This window comes from Nomia melanderi, unplaced genomic scaffold (assembly GCF_051020985.1).
Source record: "Nomia melanderi isolate GNS246 unplaced genomic scaffold, iyNomMela1 scaffold0014, whole genome shotgun sequence".
NCBI lineage: Eukaryota > Metazoa > Arthropoda > Insecta > Hymenoptera > Halictidae > Nomia > Nomia melanderi.
In genome coordinates, this window is record NW_027475130.1 from 5,807,356 (window position 1) to 5,808,310 (window position 955).

Sequence of the window (955 nt, forward strand, 5' to 3'; positions counted from 1 at the left end):
TCTCATGGGGCCGGGCACACAGGGTCAGGGAAAAATCCAATATATATCTGGTGATATCTTGGGTGCTATCAGAGATAGCGCAATAAACCAAAGTGAATTATCTGCAGGAGGCCCTGGCGCACGAATCTGTGCAACGGGAACGACCTCGGACCACCAGGGGCCGAGAAAACCACAGTCTCACGGGGCCGGACACTCAGGGTCAGGGAAAAATCCAATATATATCTGGTGATATCTCGGGTGCTATTACAGATAGAGCAATAAATCAAAGTGCATTACCTGTAGGAGGCCCTGGCGCATGAATCTGTGCAGCGGGAACGTCCTCGGACCTCCAGGGGCCGAGACAACGACCATCGCATGGGGCCGGACACTCAGGGTCAGGGTAAAATCCAATATATATCTGGTGATATCTCGGGTGCTATTAGAGATAGCGCAATAAATCAAAGTGCATTGTCTGTAGGAGGCCCTGGCGCATGAATCTGTGCAGCGGGAACGACCTCGGACCACCAGGGGCCTATAAAACCACCGTCTCATGGGGCCGGACTCTCATGGTCAGGGAAAAATCCAATATATATCTGGTGATATCTCGGGTGCTATTACATATAGCGCAATAAATCAAAGTGCATTGTCTGTAGGAGGCCCTGGCGCATGAATCTGTGCCGCGGGAACGACCTCGGACCACCAGGGGTGATACAACGACCATCTCATGGGGCCGGACACTCAGGGTCAGTGAAAAATCCAATGTATATCTGGTGATATCTCGGGTGCTGTTAGTGATAGAGCAATAAACCAAAGTGAATTGTCTGCAAGAGGCCCTGGTGCATGAATCTGTGCAGCGGGAACGGCCTCGGATCACCAGGGGCCGAGATAACCACCATCTCATGGGGCCGGACACTCAGGGTCAGGGGAAAATCCAATATATATCTGGTGATATATCGGGTGCCATTAGAGATAGCGC